The sequence below is a fragment of the Amblyraja radiata genome, chromosome 17 (assembly GCF_010909765.2).
Source record: "Amblyraja radiata isolate CabotCenter1 chromosome 17, sAmbRad1.1.pri, whole genome shotgun sequence".
Taxonomy (NCBI): Eukaryota; Metazoa; Chordata; class Chondrichthyes; order Rajiformes; family Rajidae; genus Amblyraja; species Amblyraja radiata.
This window is the reverse complement of record NC_045972.1, coordinates 22202022-22224269: the sequence shown is the minus strand read 5'-3', so window position 1 is coordinate 22224269 and position 22248 is coordinate 22202022.

Sequence of the window (22248 nt, the reverse complement as noted above, 5' to 3'; positions counted from 1 at the left end):
GGACCTCATCTATGCCCTCTCCAAAGCCTCCACACCCTTCCTGTGATGAGGTGCCCAGATCGCATGCAACACTCCAAATGCGGCCTCACCAAATTCCTATAGAGCTGCATCTTGACTACTGTTCCCTGTGTGGATCAAAATACTAGTTTGTGTGATTCCTTGGCAACAACCTGCATTTACTCCTTTAATGTAGTAAAGCTTCTCTGGGACCTTCATAAGAGTAGTTGGGGAGCATTTGACACAGAATTACAGTTCAAAGTTCCAGACAAAAGAAAGCATTTTACTGAGAAGGGAAGGATTCTGATCATGTAGTAAGTTTAATAATCTGTTGACTGATGTGGCACAGCACTCAGCTTTAATTAAACCTGGCCTCGTTGCATTGTTTCAGTGGGGTTTTGTTTTCAGGAACTCAGTCATTTCTTGGTCATCTTCATGGAAACCAGTAAAGAAAAATCACGACACCTTAGACCATAGTCATCAACTTCTCGTGTGGATCTGCAATATCAAAGCAGTTGGCTAGACTAGATCTTAAACTGACTCACTCTGGAGTTCCCCTAGAACACATAACCAAGGAAACCATAGATAAGAAACAGCTTGGGTCAAATATGATTTTGTAAACCTATTAAATTTCTCTTCTTACAAATTATACATCTTACTGGAGACTGGCATAATTAATCTTACAGATTTCTGAATGTATTGGAGAGGATACAGGACTTTCAGCAAAGAAAGAATGAAACGGCTGGGCCTGTGGTTCATATTGGTACAACTAACATACCTCCTGATTCATGGACAGTTTCTTACCAGCTGTTATCAGTCCTCTCACCAACTAGAGTGTGATCCTGACCTCCCATCCACCACATTGGAGACCTTAAGGGCCAGTCCCACTTGGGCGTCATTTGTGCGTCACGCAGGTGGCTCGCAAAGATTCTGTGAATCCCAAAATCGTGACGTGTAAATGATGTTGTGTAAATGACGCACAAATGATGCCCAAGTGGACAAGCCCTTTTGAACTATCTTTATTTGGACTTTACTGGACTTTATCTTGCACTAAATGTTATATATACCCTTTATCCTGTTTCTGTACACTGTGGACGGCTTGGTTGGAATCATGTGATAGTAGTGCTACGTCGATCCCGAAATGAAGGCGAGGAACCAGGTGAATGTGGACTTTCAGAAGGGTTTTAAGGTCACATAAGTTCTCCTCGGTGTTTCCACTATTTACGGTTTTTCTTCCATGTTTCCACGTTTTATGATTTTCTTTCACAGGAGCAAGGATGTCCAGCTGCATTCTAACAGGACTTTGCTGAGGTAATGTCTGAATTTTTGTGGGCAGTTTGAGTCTCCTTAACTGAGGAAGGAAGTTCACTCTCTGGAGGATGTGCAACAGAGATTTACCAAACTGATTCCTGAGAAGGCAGTACTGATGTATTAGGAGAAATTGGGTCAAGAAGATCTATATTCACTAGAGCTTAGTAAGATGAGAAAGAAACTCAAAGGTGTAAAATGGAAAGAATGCAGAGAAGATTTATGAGGATGTTGCAAGGACTTGAGGGCAGGAGCTAAAGGGAGAGATTGGGCAAGCGAGAACTGTATTTCTTGGAGCACAGGAAGCTAAGCGGTGATCTTATACAAGTGTATAAAATCATGAAGGGGATTGAGTACACCATCTTTAGCCCAAACAAATCCAGAACCAGAAGACAAAGGTTTAATGGGAAGCTGAGAGAAAACCTTTTCACTCAGAGGTTGTGGGCATATGGGATGAGCTGCCAAAGGAGGTAGTTGATGCAGGTTTAATAACAACATTTGAAAGACACTTGACCGGTCCATGGATAGAAAAGATTTAGAGATATGTGGACCAAATGTGGGCAAATGGGACTATTTTGGACGGTTCATCTTGGTCAACTCAGACAAGTTGGCCTGAAGGCCTGTTTCCATGCTGTATGACTCAATGACTCTATTCCTCATAGAAACCACTAACATTGTAATAGGGCTCGACAGTCTAGATGCAGAGTGTTTGTTCCTGCAAAACCAAGCAGCACACCCTCAAGATATAAAATATGCTGGTTAGAACTGAGATGAGGCTAAATGTCTTCACTTAGATGGTGGGGACCCTGTGGAATTTTCTGATGCAGAAAACAATGGAGGCCATAGTTCAGTTTAGAGATACAGCACGGAAATAGGCCCTTCGGCCCACCGTGTCCGTCCCGACTACTGATCACCTGTGCACTAGTGCTGTAGTTCAGTTGGGATATTTTCTACAATGCACCTGCAGAGGTTTGTTATAATATTTCGTGACATGCTGAATCTCTTTAAATTTCTAAAAAAAAGTAGAGGGGCCTTCTTTGTGATACATCAACATGATAGATCTAGAACAAGTCATTTGATTTGTTAACACCCGGGAATTTAAATTTGCTAACTCTCTCCACTGCTGACCCCTGATGAAAATGTCAATTAAAAAGACTTTAGACTTTAGACTTTAGAGATACAGCACGGAAACAGTCTCTTTGGCCCACCGACTCCATGCCTACACTAGCACTATCCTATACACTAGGGACATTTTAGAATTAACAGAAGCTAATTAACCTACAAACCTGTACGTCTTTGGAATGTGGGAGGAAACTGGAGCGCCCGGAGAAAACCCGCGCGGTCACAAGGAAAACGTACAAACTCCGTACAGACAGCACCCAAGTCAGGATCGAACCCAGGTCTCTGCCACTGTAACGCAGCAACTCTACCACTGCGCCACCATGCCCCCCAGAGATTTTTTAACGCCCAGGAATTTGGAGCTGCTAACTCTCTCTACTGCCGACCTACAGATGAAAATGTGAATTAAGAACATACACAAGATGTTATTCAGATGCACTATTTGCAAAGGATGACCGTGCCTGTTATATACACAAGATAATTATTGCAAACATAGAAATGCATTAGAAAAAAATAAACTATAATGCAATAGTTACTATATTCCATTGCCAATAAAGCAATTTGCAATGTCCTAATCAGGTCTCAAAAGGTATTAAGCTTATGTATCTTCATAGTGGAGAAACAACTCTCGCCAGATGTCCTTTTGAATGATAAGCATAAGGTAGCATGTTAACATCCATGCAACACAAAATAAAGTTGAAGAGCCTTGCTCCTGTCCAGTTTATATTTGTTCCTATCAATCTTGCTGTCTCTGGAGATTGCCACAGCCCTGAGAATATTAAAAGAAGGGCTTGTGTTTTGAGAGCCGAAATCTAATCAAGTCGAATGAACATCCTCAACCAGCATGTAAGAAAGAGGCCGTTTTGTTTAATAGCCACAGAGTGGAACATATTTTGGAAGTGACTACTCAATGCAGAAATTATATACAAATGTATTACTGGAAGTGTATGACCATTGTAAACGCAAGATAAAAATATAAAATATAAAAATATAAAAATATAAAATAAAATATAAAATATAAAAATATTTTATGTATGCATTTGACAGGTGGGAAGAATCATTCATTGCTATGCCACCTGCCACCTGCCACCCACGGTATGATGGCTAAAGTATCAATAATTCTTTCAGTACAACCAAGCCCACCTTCAACAGCTCCACCATAACATCTCACAGCTGTTATCACCAAGGAAGATCAAACGAATACACCATGAAAATCCCCGGTATATGAAGAGGAGGAGGGAGGATTATCCTGAAGAATCTCCTGCTGATCCATGAAACAATCTAGGCCATTGTCAGAGCCAAACTTTATCTGCAGGCTCTTCCCATCCAAATGTTGCAAAAGGCCTGGAAGGAGTGAATGTGAAGAGAATGTTTTCATTAGTGGGAAAGTCTAGGACCAGAGGTTGTAGCTTCAGAATTAAAGGACGTACCTTTAGAAAGGAAATGAGGAGGAATTTCTGACTGAGGGTGGTGAATCTGTGGAATCCATTGCCACAGGCAGCTGTGGAGCCCAATGGATATTTTTAAAGTGGATATTGACTGATTTTGATTAGTAAGGGAGTCAGGCGTTATGGGCAGAAGGCAAGAGAAAGGGGTTGAGAGGGAAAGGAAGGTTGGCCATGACTGAATGGAGGAGTAGGCTTCACGTTCAAGTTCAAGTGAGTTTATTGTCATGTGTCCCTGTATAGGACAATGAAATTCTTGCTTTGCTTCAGCACACAGAACATAGTAGCAATGTTACAAAATTTTGAGATTTTAAAAATCAAGTCTGTAATTTATCCCATCAGATAAAGCATAAAAATAAGTTTAATTTGACACCTAATTCACTTTCATATCTCAAGTATTTAAAAAGTTATGGCCATTTTCATACTGGGAAATGAGCATCTTGTTCCCTATTGATTTTCTATGGACATAACAAAAAAACTGTGATCGTGAACAGTCAAAAGCCCATAACTTTCTTAAAAATTAAGAGAACTGAATGAAATTTTCAGTTATCATAGATTGAAGCATTCTGAAACAAATATAAAATAATCTTACTTGGATGACCTGAAATTAAAGCATATAATTAGTTAGTTACCTAATTGTAGCTAATTTCAGACTTCAATTACTAGATCTAAACATCTATCCATTTCTTAATAAATGATTAACATTTTTAAATAGCCTAAATGTCCAAATAATATTCACAAATAATTCACAATAAAACATGATTTTTAAATCTAATTTACATTAATTTATAGGCCAAATGGAAGGAATTTAGTATTTAATTGCTGTAAATAAATGCCCATTTAAATCAGCTTTCCAGTGGGTCCCTGTGGAACGCGCTGGTTTAGAACGTTCACATTGCGGTAGATTTGTACCCCCAAATGCCGAGAAAAATACTGCGGGATATAATGGGCCCAAAATGAGCTACTCGCAATATTAAACTTTGTATAAAGGGATCTTTAGAAGCTCTTTTTAATGTAAAAATATACAACCTAACTTCAGTTGTTTGCTTTATGAGACCCTGCGGTTGCTGGCGGTCGCGGGTTTAGAGATTGATTTTTAAACTACTATAACTATTATTCAAGGCCTTTAAACCTAATAATAGCTTTTGCGACGGGGTCTTCCAGCGATTTTTCGTTAATAATTAACTAGGCTGAACATTTTCGATTGGAACAGCTTAGAGAAAATCGCGTTTTAAACCCGCCCCCTCTAAACGGCGCCAAAATCGCGCACACCCTCAGCGACAGATTTTCACCGACGCTTCAGGTAGGCTTTGCAACATACCTAAACATAGTAGGCATTTACTACAAAACAGATAAGTGTGTCCATACACCATGATATAAATATATACACACATGAATAAATAAACTGATAAAGTGCAAATAACAGAAAATGGTTATTAATAATCAGAGTTTTGTCCGAGCCAGGTTTAATAGCCTGATGGCTGTGGGGAAGTAGCTATTCCTGAACCTGGTTGTTGCAGTCTTCAGGCTCCTGTACCTTCTACCTGAAGGTAGCAGGGAGATGAGTGTGTGGCCAGGATGGTGTGGGTCTTTTATGATACTGCCAGCCTTTTTGAGGCAGCGACTGCGATAAATCCCCTCGATGGAAGGAAGGTCAGAGCCGATGATGGACTGGGCAGTGTTTACTACATTTTGTAGTCTTTTCCTCTCCAGGGCGCTCAAATTGCCAAACCAAGCCACGATGCAACCGGTCAGCATGCTCTCTACTGTGCACCTGTAGAAGTTAGAGATAGTCTTCCTTGACAAACCAACTCTCCGTAATCTTCTCAGGAAGTAGAGGCGCTGATGAGCTTTCTTGATAATTGCATTAGTGTTCTCGGACCAGGAAAGATCTTCAGAGATGTGCACGCCCAGGAATTTGAAGCTCTTGATCCTTTCAACCATCGACCTGTCGATATAAATGGGGCTGTGGGTCCCCCTCCTACTCCTTCCAAAGTCCACAATCAGTTCCTTGGTTTTGCTGGTGTTGAGGGCCAGGTTATTGCGCTGGCACCATATGGACAGTTGCTCGATCTCTCTTCTATACTCTGACTCATCCCCATCTGTGATATGCCCCACAACAGTGGTGCCGTCAGCGAACTTGATGATGGAGTTCGCACTGTGATTGGCTACACAGTCATGGGTATAGAGTAAGTACAGCAGGAGGCTGAGCACGCAACCTTGATGTGCTCCCGTGCTGATTGTTATCGAGGCTGACACATTTCCACCAATACGAACAGACTGTGGTCTGTGAATGAGGAAGTCGAGGATCCAATTGCAGAGGGATGCGCAGAGACCCAGTTCTGCGAGTTTGGTAACCAGCTTGGAGGGCTTGATGGGCCGAATGGCCTAATTCTGCTCCTAGAACTAATGAACATGAATTTCTGACCGAAGCAGAGGCAGTCACGTTGATAAATGTTCTGACTGTTTGACCGTTGAGCAAAGAATGGCAACAAGGTTGAGAAAACTGCATCACATTTTTTTTCCCGCACTGTGTGCATCAAAGTCTCCTAAATCATAGACCGCATGAAGTCACCACAGAATAAATTATCCCCCACTCTCAATGTGAAAAGAACATCAAAGTGAATCTCTTTATTTGCCACTTCACAGACAAATCATTATTCTGCTCAAAGTAAAGGGAGTGTTCTGCAGATTTAACAGCACCAGACAGAGTGTCACATATGAGAGATGTAAGATGTCTTCATCTTCCTGAACAGCACTGTCACAACTATTCAAAGAAAGACTTGCTTAAACGTTAGTGTCAGGACCAAGTCTCAGTGATTAAAGGAGTTCTCATGGATTAGACACCACAATGGCCTTCTACTGAACTGTCTCCTTTGCAGCTTATCAAAAAATAATGCTTATATTTTAAAGAGGTTTTTTTTTTGTGTTTAGGTTCAGGTATATTGTCACATGTACTGAGGTGTAGTGAAAAGCTTACGTTTTACATATTGTCCAATCAAATTAGATAGCACTATACGTGAGTACTATTAAGCCAATCGCACGTACAAAAGGTAGAGCAAAGAGAAGGATACCAGAGTGCAGAATATGGTTTCTCATCGTTGCAACGTAACAGTTCCAGAGAAAAAGTCCAAATCCATGACAATGTAGGTTTGAGAATTGGAACTTTACCCTAGCTTATGGAAGGACTGATCAGTGGTCTGATAACAGCAGGGAAAAAGTGTTCCCGAGTCTGGTGGTAAGTTCTTTCAAGCTTCTTTCCTTACTCTGGGTAAAAGACTTTGTACGTTTACCCTAGCTATTCCTCTCATTCTGCCCAATGGGAGTGGGGAGAAGAAGGAATAATTGGGGTGGGAGAGGTCCTTGATTATATTATGAAATATATTATTGTGGGGAACAATGGCATCAATGAAAGTGAGGATTTAAATGAATAAATATCGATAAAATTAAAACACTGGAGAAACTCGTGGAGCGAAAAGCGGACAAACCTCCAGCGCCTCAAGTCCTAAGTTCTGAGATCTTAAAAGAAAGTGTATTGGTTTTCATCCTTCAGAATTCCTAGTTCCTAGAACGGTCCCAGTGAATTGGAATAAAGTAAATATTCAAAGAAAGACGAGAGGGAAAAAAACAAGCCCTAATGTGACAACAGAGGTAGCAAACAAACAAGATATTATAATTAAAAAATGTGGTATTAGGGATATTGGGAAATGACAACATGATTGGTCAGCATGGATGCTTTGGGATGAAGGGCCTGTTTCCATACTGTGTGGCTTTATGTCCCTGATATTCGGCAGAGTTAAGATGTTTTAATGGAAAGAAAATCATTAAAGCTCCATTCCAGTTTTCTGTGAGTGTCAGATATGTAAGATCCAGGAGATGATAACCTTTTAATCCAGATTGAGGATTAGCTAATGGACAGGAAGCAGAGAGAGGGAATGAATGGGTTATTATCAGGAGAAGAGGTTATAATTGTTGGGTTGTAATGAGGATCAATGTTTAAGCCTCAGCCACTTACCATCTACATCAGTGATGATGAAATAATCGAAAGAACTGAGAGGGTTATGCCTAAATTCGTTGAAGATTCAAAGTCACTTGTGAAAATAAACTGTGCAGGAAGAAACTACAGATGATGGTTTAAACCGAAGATAGACACAAAAAGCTGGAGTAACTCAATGGGACATGCAGCATCTCTGGAGAGAAGGAATGGGTGACGTTTCAGGTCGAGACTGAAATCTGAAGAATGGTCTCAACCCAAAACATCACTCATTCCTTCTCTCCAGAGATGCTGCCTGTCCAGCTGAGTTACTCCAGCTTTTTGGCAGGAAGAGAAGACAAAAAGGCAGATAGTCATAGGGTCATACAGCGTGGAAACAGGCCCTTCAGCCCAACTTGCCCACCTACATGTCTACATGTCAACATCCTCGTAACTCGTTTCTGTTCTCTTTCTAGGGTAGATGCCTAGAAATTCATTGCTGGCAGGTTAAGTTATAGGTTTAGGTTAGGTTTATTATTGTCAATTGTATCGGGATACAGTGAAAAGCTTTGCTTGCAGGGTATCCAGTCAATCAGACAATACTATACATGAATGCAACTGGGCCAAACACAAGTACAATGGGTAGAATGAAGAGAAAAATACCATACAGAATATAGGTTCCCAACATTGGTGCATAATGAGCATACCAGTTTGTATACTGTTGGGGGGCTGGCTTCTCTGATGGAAGCAGCTCCAGCTGCCATGTTTGTGTTACCATGACTTGCTTTGTTCCACAGCAGAGGAGAGGAATGTCAAGGAGAACGGTAATGGTAGAGGCTCAACAGTGAGTAGAATAGGCAGGCGATTCTGTGGCAGAGAGCAAGATTCTGAAATGATACACTACCTCCCTGGTGCCAGGGTAAGGGATGGCTTGGAGTGGGGACAGAACACTCTTCGTATCTTGCTTAAAATTCCAACATCTACAGTTCCTTGTTCCTCTGTGGAATACCCTTGCCAGGTAAGATGAAAGAGTCATCTTAGTTTAATTTAGTTTCATCTCAATTCAGTTTAGTTTAGAGATACGGGACAGAAACAGGGCCTTCAGCCCACCAAGGCCACACTGACCAGCAAATTCCTTACACTAGCACCACCCTACACACTAGGGACAATTTAAATTTTTTAGACAGTCTGAAGAAGGGTCTTGGCCCGAAACATCACCCATTCCTTCTCTCCAGAGATGCTGCCTGTCCCGCTGAGTAACTCCAGTTTTTTGTGTCCATCTTCAGTTTAAACCAGCACCTGCAATTCCTTCCTTCCTACACATCCTACAAATCTGTACGTCTTTGGAGTGAGGGAGGAAACCAGAGCACTCTGGGAAAACCCATGGAGTCTCAGGGAGAATGCACAAACTCCTTACAGCCAGCACCCGTGGTCAGGATTGAACCCGGGTCTCTGGCGCTGGAAGGCAGCAACTGTTCCCCTGCGCCACCCGTGCCACCCTAATGAATCCTTAGGTATTCTATATAAGGCCAGCTAAGGAAAGAGTGGGTTCCTTTAAAGACATAAGTGGTAATAAGTCCTGGGATGGCAGGACTTTCATATGAAGAAAGACTGGATAGACTCGGCTTGTACTCGCTAGAATTTAGAAGATTGAGGGGGGATCTTATAGAAACTTACAAGATTCTTAAGGGGTTGGACAGGCTAGATGCAGGAAGATTGTTCCCGATATTGGGGAAGTCCAGAACAAGGGGTCACAGTTTAAGGATAAGGGGGAAGTCTTTTAGGACCGAGATGAGAAAAACATTTTTCACACAGAGAGTGATGAATCTGTGGAATTCTCTGCCACAGAAGGTAGTTGAGGCAAGTTCATTTACTATATTTAAGAGGGAGTTAGATGTGGCCCTTGTGTCTAAAGGGATCAGGGGGTATGGAGAGAAGGCAGGTACAGGATACTGAGCTGGATGATCAGCCATGATCATATTGAATGGCGGTGCAGGCTCGAAAGGCTAAATGGCCTACTCCTGCACCTATTTTCTATGTTTCTATGTTTCTTTGTAATATATGTGTAGATCTGTGAGTAAAGAACTCCAGGCCATGGGACTAATTGTTGACTATATCAAAGAGAAAGCATAGGCTAGATGGGCCACATGGCTTTAATCTCTGCCATTACTTTAAAGAAGACATAAAATAAAAAAATAAGAAGCAAATAATAATACTGTAGTATAAAATCATCACCAAACCTCCACGACCTATGTATTCTACAAATAGTTTAAAGGGGATTATTTGCAGGGTTGCACTCTCACCCTCGCATTATTAACTTGTGTGTTTAAATCCCGCTCCGGGGATTTGAGTATGAAGTCTAGGTTGACATTCAAGTGCAGCAATGAAGAAGAGCTGTATTGTTAAACCTGATTCTAGTTTTTAAATGAGACTCTGAACAAAGTTCCCCTCTGCTCTCTCTTGCGTGATTTTTTTTTTTTTAAATCCCCTGAAATGTCAGAGGGTGGTGAATGTATGGAATTCATTGCCACAGACAGCTGTGTAGGTCAAGTCAATGGATATTTTTTTAGGGAGAGAATGACAAATACTTGATTAGTATGGGTATCAGGGGGTATGGGGAGAAGGCAGGAGAATGTAGTTGAGAGGAAACAATAGACCAGCCATGATTGAATGGCGGAGTTGACTTGATGGGCCGAATGGACTAGTTCTGCTGATGAACTTGACAATGTTGAAAGGAAAATAAGAGAGCTATCCATTTTAAGGCCTCACTCAGTATTTTTGCCTCTATCACATTGAAGCTTGCAATGTCCACATTGTCTGCTGCATTTCCTGCTGTGCAACATTGCAGCATTTAAAGTCCTTTTAGAAGTGTAGCCCATCAACTTAGAGATGTCCTGAAAGGGATGTGAAAGGTGCTACGTAAATGCACATTTGTCCTTTTTTTCCTGAATAGTCCTCAATGTCAGTAATCATAAATAAACCACCACTTTATCATAGGTGTGTTGAAAGCACTTAGCCAACTACTGATGTAAAGGAAATGGACATCTCTTTTAGAAAGAAAAAGCTTTGAAGTGGATTTTTTGAAGTCTTCAAAATAAGTTCATGTTCACAAGTTATAGGAGCAGAATTAGGCTATTAGGCCCTTCAAGTCTACTTTGCCATTCATTCATGGCTGATTAAACTTTCCCTCTCAACCTCATTCTACTGCATTCTCCCCGTAACCTCTGGCACTAATCAACAATCTGTCAATCTGTGCCTTAAAATATCCATTGACAAGGCCTCCACAACCGTCTGTGGCAATGAATTCCTCAGACTCACCACCATCTGACTTGCGCAAGAATCCGCAGGATGGAAGTTGGAAACTGAAATTATACTATGCACATATAAGTTTACTATTCGCACTATGTAGTACCAGTGGCGGACTACATGGGAGCTCCAACACGAAGACCACATGTGAGTTTCGACACGGAGACCACATGTGAGCTCCAAAGTGGAGGCCAACTGGGCACTCGGAAGTGGAGACCATGTGCGAGTTCCGAAACGGAGACACATAGGAGTTCCAATGCAGAGACCACGTGGGCACATCCACGATAACAGCCGACTAGCTTGTAGATACAACCACCTGCTCAATAGGCACTGAGGCACCATTACCGGGAATACCGAGAAGCACAAGTCGGAAATGAAGCAGTGGGCTTAAATAATTGCTGACGTCGATGCGTGTTTAGGTAAGTCAACTATTGCGTAAGTGGGGGAGTGCCTCTACAGTTCTCAGCATTGTAGAGATACAATTCCAGAGACAAAGTAAGAGGGGAGTCTAGCTTACGGAAGGGCCATTCAATTGGCATAGCATCTATTGAGGTACAGACTTGAGACTAACTCAGATGTTTAATGGTCTGTACAATTAATGCTGACGCTCAACTTTAGAAATATGCCCCATCATCTTTCTTCTCTTTGTTGATGAGCATCTGGTGATTTAATAAATATAATCATAACCAGTAAGATGGATTTGTATTCATGACGAATGCCAGATCATGACTGAGATGGAAATTTCCACATCTCCTAATGCGTACGAGGTGTGGATCACCAATAACCATCCACTTGCGGTGATGGCCACACTTCTAGTCAAAATTTTCCAGAGGCTTCACATCCAGCCAGTGAGCAAACCTCAAACCTCTGTAAAGATTTTCCTTTATATTATTGAGATAATAATGAGAAACAAATGGAACTCATACAGAGAAGAAAGATCTCTCAAAAAAATTCACAAGTTATATACAATTCCTGGTTTTGTTTGTTTTTTATTCTGGGTTGGAGTGTGTCTGCCACAGTGTTGGATTGTTTAATTTTATTGAAATATTTGGCATGGAGCAGGCAATTGGAAGGCTTCAGAAACATAATGAATTCCATATCGGCTCTCCCTGGGGTGGACTGAAAATGAATTTCAGCTTCTTGAGTAACAATGTAATCTGCCAACAGGGTGCTGTCTGTTGTAAATTCAAAATAGCCAACAAGAAATCAAGTGCCCTTGTCCAGGACCATGTGAAGTCTATCATGATTCTTCAGGTGACACCACGAGAGATTAAACATCTCTCGCAACAATAACTTGCATTTACTATTGATGCAGTAAAACTGCCAGGGACACTTCACAGGAGAGTTATCAAACACAGTTTGATGCACAGCCACATAGTGGAACGTTAAACTAGATATGTGAGAGGGAAGGTTTAAAGGAGTGTGTTAAAGAAGGAAAAAGAGGTGAAGGAATTCCAAATCTTGGGGGCCTCAACGATTGCTTCCAAACAGGCTCATCTCATAACTCATCTTAACCGATGGTTTGTGTAGAAAGGACTGCAAATGCTGGTTTACACCGCAGGTAGACACAAATTGCTGGAGTAACTCAGCGGGTCAGGCAGCATCTCTGGAGAAAAGAAGTTATAGCTGACGTTTTGGGTCGAAACCCTTCTTCAGACTGAAGGATGGTTTACTGAATATCACAGCACAAGAAAAATGGCACAGGTCCACTAAGAGTAAAATGACTTTATTTTGCTGCTCTTATTACAGCATTGTTTTGTACAGATAAAAATTCAGAGACAAAAAGTTACAAAGGGAAAAGTTGTATCTGAAAATTATTGATTTAATTTAAAAACTATTCATTAGTTCATAAGTTATAGGGGCAGAATTAGACCATTCGGCCCATCATGTCTACTCCATCATTCATTCATGGCTATTCAACTCCTGCCATCTCCTCATATCACGTCTACTCTGTCATTCATTCATCCCATTCAACTCCTGCCATCTCCCCACAACCCCTGAAACCCGTACTAGTCAAGAATCTGTCAAGTTCCGCCTAAGAAACCTTCATTGACTTGGCCTTCTGTGGCATCATATTGCTAATATAAGAAAGGCAAGCAATTCGAGAACACTTCATATGTAAGCACAAAATAAAAAAACCTTTTAAAGCAATTTAGCATCATAGTGAAGCATCTTCATAGATATGTTGTGAGTAAAGGCTCCATTTTATTGTAAAATAACAGGGATCATCTTTTAAACTGTGCGCCGTCACTCAAACATGGGCAGTGGCCAGGTGCTATAGACCTGCACGGGAAGGTAGACGCTCCCGCCCCCATGGGACTCAGGCAGATGGGGCTCGTCAGCCTGGGAAGGCAGTCCATCTAGGAGAGGGAAACTCTGATTTAAAACCTCCACTACCTTGTGGCCATATCCAGTCATGGAAAAGGCTCCTGGAGTAAGCCACAAGAAAATCTGGTCGGAGCCCCTAAGGCAGTTCGTCGGTGTCTACAACCTCGCTCTGGCAGCTCCTGCGACGGCGCTGGTGACAAACTGTAATGGCCCTGCTGTTCCTTTGGATCGATCAGCGATGTGGAGAGGGGGGGACGTGCTGCATGGGCAACAGCCTGTCCTCCATATGACATCGCCCAGGCTTGCATCCGACCACACATCACCTGCAAACTAGGATGCATTACCCCTGGTCAGTCGTGACCGAAGGGGGCCTATTGTACTACTCGAAATTATCATTAAGTTTAAAATAACTCGGAAAATTCCTAAGAGTTTTTAACGGATTCATTTTGGCTAACGTTCAAAGCAAGGGCTTTGAATATTATCGCGTGGCCGCTCAGATTGATAGTAAAGCTGGTCTGTGGTCTACATCACTGTAATTGCCAGAGTAAATGACACAGAGTTGAAGTTGTTGTGATTAACTTCATTGTATTGTCCCACTTCCACATTATATTGACTGATAACACAAGCTTCTTTTTTACCTCGTACATTTCTCAGACTTCAGAACTGGGAATAAGGCTCTCCCAAAATTATTTTTCTTTCCACGTTATCCAGGATCTTCCATCTTATGCTAGTTGATGTCCAGCTACTGGGGCATGCTTTATTTTGCTTTATGCCCCAATCTCTTCCACTATGATGGTGTAATTACCCTGTGGCTCACATTCAAGTGTATGCCCAGCAAAGGTTCGTTCATTCAATAGTGTTCAACCTGGCCACATTCTCATCTCACCATTAGCATTGGGCAGAAGGTACAGGGGCCTGAGAACCATGACCACCAGGTTTAACAACAGATTCGCCCAGCGACTGTCGCAACACTAGCCACAACTTTAGAGATACAGTGCAGAAGCAGGTCCTTCGGCCCACCGAGTCCGCGCCGATCTGCGATCCCCATACACTAACACTATCCTACACATTAGGGATAATTTACAATTTTACCAAAGTCTATCAACCATCCACATTCAGTCTATCCAGGCCTGTCACAATTCGGATAAATGTCAATGAAGTCCCCCCTCATACTTATAAGCTCACTGCCTTACCTTACTTTACTGAGTATGAAGAAGGTACTTACCCGGAATGGCGCCTATCCCTGTATTCCAGAGGTGCTGCCTGACCCAGTGAGTTATTCCTGCACGTTGTATTCTACGCTGGTGGTGGAGGCTGAAGTGATAGTGATATTTAAGAAATGGTTTGATGGTCACATGAATATGCAGGGTATGGAGGAATATAGATTATGCACAGGCAGATAAGAATTGGTCTTAGCATCATATTAGGCACCGATATTGTAGGCCAAAGGGGCTGTTCCTGCACTGTACGCTTCTATGTTCTGTGAGTTTGAAGAGGAAATGCTGACAAAGTTTTTCATTATTGCAGAAATTCAGAATCAACAGCAATAGCTGATATCAAAACTGGATAAGGCCAGATATTTAGGGCTGGCTGCTAACTAGTTTTAACTAAAAAACATGAATCTACCAATATTAGATGTAAATAACATAATGTGATTTGGAAGGTTTTAAGTAACTTCCCAGCATAACCTGGGTTTTTCAGTAAATAGAAATAAGATGCAAAGTGCTGGAGCAAATTCAGCAGGTCAGACAGCATCTCTGGTGAACATGGATAGGCAACGTTTCGGGTCAGGACCCTTTTGTGCCTATATTTTAAAGTCAACAGCCCCTGTACTATGCAGAGTTTGGGTCTGTGTCACTTTCTCAGTCATTTACATGTATAAGGACTCATGATGTTACTTTTCAATATATTGTTTTTATAATCTCAACATGCACAGGTTCACCTGAAGGAACTAAAGACCATGAGCCAAAAGAGCAAATAACAAATTGCTGGAAGAACTATAAAATCAGTCTGATGAAGGATCCTGACCCAAAACATTGTCAGTCCATTTCCTCCTGCATGGGCTTCCTGACTTCCTGAGTTCCTCCAGCCGCTCAGATTCTGTTCAAGATTTCAGCATCTGTAGTCTTTTGTGTCTCCATTTCGCGACTGGAAGAACTCAGCGAGTCAACCAGTGTCGAAAGAGGCAAAGTGTTGGTCAATGTTTCAGATCATTGAAGATTCAGTGGTACTTAATGTCATATAGTGAAATTCTTTGTTTTTGCATACAATGCGGAAAAATCACACAGCAGACCTCACCTCGGCGGTACACAAATAGTCGGCACATTTCTGGCGCTGACAAAGTTTCAAGTGTTCATCGAACAGTCTTATCTTTTCGTAGTAGCGAACCAGACCTGCCGCCGCACGTATCCCATCGTTCTCGGCGTCCATTCAACACCCCCCCGCCCCGCCCCGCACCGCCAGGTCCCTCTTTGTTCTTGGTGGTGCGGCCTACATCTGCAGTTCCTTGTGTCTCCATCTTAATGCTGGAACAACTCATGCAGTAACTATCAAGAAACAACAATGGTCAGCATTTGTGTCAAGACCCTGCAACATTTTTGCTTCAGATTCCAGCATCTGCATACTCTTGTGTTGCCATAAGCCAAAGGACTTTGAGGTACCTGAATAAAATCCTGTTTTCATGTCAATGATTTACTCTTTATACTTTAGTTTAGCAATGAATAAAAATCATGCAGGCAATATCAGAGGTATTTAACAGATCAGGCAAAAGCTGTAGAGAGACACAGAGGTAGCGTTTCAGATCAATGATTATCATCAGATCAATTCTAATGAGAGTCAATTCAGCTGAAACTGACTCTTTCTCCCTCTATCAGGTGCTGCCTGGTCTGCTGAGTATTTCAATCATTGTCTAGTTTGATTTCAAGCATTCAGCAGTATTTGGTTCTACGCTGTAGGTCCAGAAATCTGCATAAATGACTACCGTAAGGTACAGAAGTTGCTATTCAGCAATTAATATGCTGTCTCCTCCAGACAAAAATACTGCACTCTTCTTACGAAACCTGTGGTGTTTCTATGTGCAGCAGGTTTGGGTTTACAGTCGGCTCCTTCCCCTTTCCTATTGTGAGATTTTGGGGCAGTGAATGCAGAGTAAATCCAACCGTGTGTCCCTCATTCGTGCGAGAATAATGCTCTCATCAAGCTAAACCAAATGCAATATGCTCACTGTCGTGTGATTTGGCCTATTCCAAGCTCAAAATCCAAGCTGATGCTCCATGTGAATGAATGAATGAATGAATGAATAAGTTTATTGGCCAAGTATTCACATACAAGGAATTTGCCTTGGTGCTCCACCCGCAAGTGACAACATGACATACTGTGACAGTTAGGAATGACACGTAAAAAATGAATAATAAAACATTATCGATTTCTGATGGAGTACAATTCTGATGGAGTGCTGGACTGTTAGAATTGGTATCTCTGGATGAAACACTAAGCCATGGTCTAATTTGTCCCTCATGTGGGTTAAGATCCGAGAACCTTGAGCCTGAAGCAGGTTCGCGGCCCGAAATGTCACATATTCCTTTCCTCCAGGGATACTGCCTGTCCCGCTGAGTTACTCCAGCAACTTCTGTGAACATTTTTCCTCATCTGCAGCATTGATTATCGACTAATACCAGCGAAACAGACGATGTTAGCATTTTCTTATTTCTGTTGTAGGAACTTGCTTTGTGTACGCTGTCTTCCTAATGCCTTGGAAGTGCAATAATGATTGCACTTGAAAAGATCATTACTAGCTGAGTATAATACAAGGTCATGAAAGATAACAGGTAAATGCAGATTATTTGTATTTGCTCTTTTAGGTTTGTCCATCCATGTTAGGTGTTGCTGGCAAGATCAGCACCTATTGCCCAACTTCTTGAACCACACGGGTATGTTGGTATAACCAGGTAGCTTGCTGAGCCACTTCAGAGAATACTGAAAGACCAACCATATTGAAAGAAAAAAGACACAAAGTGCTGGACTGACAGTGGGTCAAGCAGCATCACACGCATAGGCGATGTTTTGGGTCGGGACACTTCTTCAGACTGAACAACCTTATTGAGGTGGGTCTAGAGTTGCATGCACATATCAAAGTGTCATACAGCATTGAGATGGGCCTCCAAATCCATATCCACCATCAAACACCTATTTACAATAATCTTACATTAATCTCATTTTATTCTCCCTGCATTCCCATCGGCTTCCATCAAATTCTACCCACAGCATAGAATGTAACAGGCTCTTTGGTCTTCAGTCACAGTGCCAATTCTTATGGCAAGATAAACTAATCTCTTCTGGCAGCACGTGATCCATATCTGTGGAACGAGAAACAATTCCACAGCATGGTTTGGGAATCGTGCCAAACAAAAACCACAAGAAATTGCAAAGAAATGTGGACGCAGCCCAGACCATCGCACAAACTAACCTCCCGTCCATTACTTCCATTTACACCACGTTCCCTCAGCAAGACCACCAGCATAATCAAGAATGAGTCTCACCCCGTTTACTTCCTCTTCTCCCCTCTCCCATCAGGCATGAGGTATAGAAGAGTGAAAACACACACATCCAGATTCAGGGACAGTTCCTCCCCAGCTGTTATCAGGCAACTGAACCATTCTATCAATAACAAGAGAGTGGTGCTGAGCTACTATCTATCTCATTGGAGACCTTCAGACTATCTTTAATTGGACTTTACTGGACTTCATCCAGCCCTAAATGCTATTCCCTTTATTATGTATCTGTACAATGTGGATGGCTCGATTGTAATCATATATTGTCATTCCGCTGACTGGTTTGCACGCAAAAAAAACTTTTGACTGTACCTCAGTACACATAACTATAAACTAAACTAAACTAAAGCAATGTCACAATTTCAGGTCAATGATCGTTCATCAAAATGGTTTGGTTCCAAGCAGGTTACAAAGCTTTCCTATCCCAAGCAACTGGTGTGATATTGCCTGTGTTAGGTTTTTTTTTGCAACCAAGAACAGCAAGGCAAAAGAAGTAAAAGGAGTGGTGTGACTAATTGCTGATTTGGAATCTCTCACAAAGACCGGTCACAGCGCACATGCACTCACACATTCAACGAAACAAAATGAGTTGTTTCATGCATGGGCGGTTTTAATTGGTAAAATGACTTCCTTTATAAAGAGTAATTTTTATCAGTATTAAAAGCAGTTAGGGTTTCAATTCTTCAAATGTCACATTAGCAACTTGCTGGAAATTAATACAAATTTTTTCTCTGAATCAGGGGCCCCATGTGGAGAATTTAAAAGAGGCTGTTTTATTTAATGAATAGTGTGAACTTTAGCTAAATAGCAAAAAAATTGAAGGGGTGAGACGATCGCATTGTGTACAGATTCTTTTTCTTAAGTGTCCCATTGATCACAAGATGTCTGATATTTTATTCTTTAACTGCAAACACTTGCTTATCAAGCAATACATGACTCTTTCAGACAAGAGATGCACGTGAACAGCAATTCTACTGTAAAATGCTAAACCTTATCTATCCTGACCCAAGGTCGAATTCACCTCAGCAGAGGGAATAAGGACTGATAACACTTTTCCTTCATAGCTGTGAAGACCTGGAACAGGGATCATACATGACACAAGTCACTGACAAACTTCACCTGGTTCCCGTAAGCAATGGATCTGGATCAGCCCTAATGCTTCCACTACACAAAACAATTTTAACTGATCTCCCAGCTTCACAGCCTTCAAACCATTATTTTAATTTAGTTTGTTTGGTTTAGTTTATTACTAGACTAAGTGAGACCCGTTGGGTCCCATGTTCACACGGGAGGGCTGGTCCCCCAACGCAATATTCCACCTCTCCACCAATTTCAATATTGGTGGCCAGTGGGGGGGGGGGGGGGAGTTCTGGAGAGCTAGAATGGGTGTTGTGGGCCAAAGGAACTGGTTTCCAGAGGGCTAGTATGGACATTGTGGGCCAAATGGATTCTTGGGCTGGCACTCAGTCCCTCAGGCCTGGTGGGCTGGCAGCTCAGTCACTCAGACCTGGTGGGCTGGCAGCTCAGTTACTCAGGCCTGGTGCGCTGGCAGCTCAGTCACGCAGGACTGGTGGGCTGGCAGTTCACTCACAGCTATTCCTTACCATTTCATGCAGAGTGCAGGCCATCAAATTCAAATGCATTTTCATACCATTTCAAGCAGAGTGCAGGCCACCAAATTCAAATGCAATTTCATACCATTTGGGCTTTATACTCCTGCCCCTCCCCCCCCCCCCCCCCGGAAGGGGTGTTGCCTCCATCATGGTGATTGACAGGAGAGAGGACCAATCAGCAGATCTCTAGATTTTTTAAACATTCATAACTTTTTTATTTTTCATCGATTGAAAAAATCCTCAGGGCTGCCTCAGCGGAGGAGGACTGTGAGTAAGATGACCAAAAATCATAATGATATATGGTAGCGTTTTCTCTAAAATCAATATACAGCGCAGACAGGTAGTGGTCAAGATGAGACTTTTAGTTATATAGATTGTCATGTCTATAACGAGGTACAGTGAAAGGCTTTTTGCGGTGTTATCCAGTGAGAAAAATGACCATACATGATTATAATCTAGCCGTCCACAGTGTACAGACACAAGATAAAGGGTATAACATTTAGTGTAAAATAAATTCCATCAATGTCCAATTAAAGATAGTTTGAAGGTCTCCAATGATGTAGATGGGAGTCAGAACCACTCTAGTTAGTGAGAGGAGGATTCAGTTGCCTGAAACCAGCTGAGAAGAAACTGTCCCTGAATCTGGCGGTATATGCTTTCACACTTTTGTGCCACTTGCCTGATGGGAGAGGGGATAAGAGGGAGTGACCAGGGTGAGACGTCCTTGATTATGCTGGTGGCCTTGCCGAGAGTTCATTAGTTCAGTTCAGCTTAGAGAAACAGCGTGGAAACAAGCTCTTTGGCCCACCGATTCCACTTCGACCATCATTCACCGGTTCACATTGGTGTTACGTTATTCCACTTTCAGACCCACTCCCTGCACACTACTAAAAATTTACTGGGGCCAATTAACCCTTAAATCCGCACGTCCTTGGGATTTGGGAGGAAAGCGGAGCACACGGAGGAAAAACCTATGCGGTCACAGGGAGAACGTGCAAATGCTTGACCTCAAGGTCAAGATCAAACCCAGGCCTCTGGCAGTGTGGGGCAGCAGCTCTACCAGCTGTGCCACTGTGTCGCCCACTGTGTTCAGGTCCTCCCCATGTTATGGCAGAGTTCCATTCCTGTGAGCTCTTTGTCATGCTACCATCTTAAGTGTACCACCACCACCACCAGTGCACTCCAGGATTTACAAAACCTGCCCTGTCCTTTTAAAATTTGTCTCTCTCACCTTGAAGCTATGTCCTCTAGTCTTTCTCATTTCCATCCTGGGAAAAAGTTGTGACTCCCTAACCCAACTGCCTCTCATCATTTTGTGTATCTCTATTAAATCTCCCTCCAACCTCCAATGCTCCACAGTAAGCTTCATGTAATGGGGCAGACAAAAACTCTACATAATACTCAAAATGTGGCCTCACCAAACTCCTATAAAGATGGGATATGACCTCCTGACTCAATGCCCAGACTGATGAAGGCAAGCATTCCATTCATTCTAACAAACTGTGTGCCACTTTCCGGGGGCTATGGATTTGGACCTCAAGATCCCTCTGTACATCAATGCTGTTAAGGGTCTTGCCATTAACTACTGTATACACATTCCCCCTTACATTCGACCTCCCAAAGTGCCGAACCACTTCCACGGATAAAATTAGAAACTGCCATTTCTTTGCTCATACAGAAATCCTGAAAATAGTTTAGAGGAAAGATTGATTCTGAGTTTACTTGGATGTCTCAGTGTGATCACAGACTTGAAGAGTACTCAGAATTTGTATCCATATCAGGTGCAATCAACGATCTGAGCACGTGTTGCCTGGAAATGGCATCTGTTTTGAGAAATTAGTTTTGTCCTTTTAATTTCCATTCAATCTGAATTTCTCATCATAAAGTGTGAATCCGGCCATAAATCAATGCAAGCTGGAAATGTTCCAGCACATAAACTATTTAAAAATAAGATTAACTGTAAAATGTATTCTCTGATACACATCATATTAGTAACAGGGTACAGTTTGATCCGTACAACTGAAAATGAAATTATCACCAAATAAGGCATTGTAATCAGTATCACCTCATAACCTTTGAATCGCCTGATACTAAAGAAAATTGAACGTATACAGAATTTGTAAGTAATATTGCTCAAAGGCTCACTTTTTAAAAAGTTTCAAAACTTGTGTTCAATTGCTTTAAAAACACACCTATTAATGTCTCTGGACCTTGAAAACCCAGCTTAATTTTCAGAGCCCTAATTGTTCACCTTTTCCATGTGAGTTCAATTAATGGAAGCCCCTGATGGTAATTAATTTACCCGGTGAGACATGTCAGATTGGAAAGAATTAGTTTGAACAAAGAATTGCAAATGCTGGTTTACACCAAAGGTAGACACAAAGTGCATGAGTAACTCTACGGGTCAGGCAGAAGCTCCGGAGGAAAAAAATGCGTGACTTTTCCTCGACTCAAAACGTCACCCATCCTTTTCCTCCAGAGATGCTGCCTGGCCCTCTGAGTCACTCCAGCACTTTGTGTCTATCCCTAGATTGGATTGGATTGGGTTGGATTGGATTGGATTGGATTGGAGCTCAATCTACATCGAGCAAAGTTTGTTTAAAATTCTG